Here is a 449-nt window from a genome sequence, read left to right as displayed (position 1 = left end):
ATCATTTCCTATCTAATCAAGTTGAGGCAAAAGGATCTTTGTCCTTCATTACACTCCACAAAGAAATTCATTGTTGCTTTTTTCCCCTCACAATCTGATTAAAGGATCTCGTGGCCTCATTTTCAAAGTGTTTCCAAAAGGCAACCCACGTAAAGTATACCGCGACCTGCCATGAGAGAAAATAAGCCGATGAATAATTAATGAAATCTCAATAAACAAAAGGATTTTTTTTCTAAACGAGAAGCGAGATCCTTAATTCTGTACAGATTCTATTCCAAATTCCATAAGAGAAGAAAACGCTAAAATCTATGGACTTATGCTGATCCTTTCATTATCTCGTCGCTCCCGGAGAATCAGATCCGACTTAAAAAGAATTATATGCTCTCGTAGAAACAATTGCCAGTAGCAGAATTATCGAAGTCTAATTAGAAAAAAATCTAAATCTGGAG

This window comes from Penaeus monodon, chromosome 27 (genome assembly GCF_015228065.2).
Source record: "Penaeus monodon isolate SGIC_2016 chromosome 27, NSTDA_Pmon_1, whole genome shotgun sequence".
NCBI lineage: Eukaryota > Metazoa > Arthropoda > Malacostraca > Decapoda > Penaeidae > Penaeus > Penaeus monodon.
The sequence above is the reverse complement of the archived record's forward strand: the minus strand, read 5'-3'. Positions refer to the sequence as shown.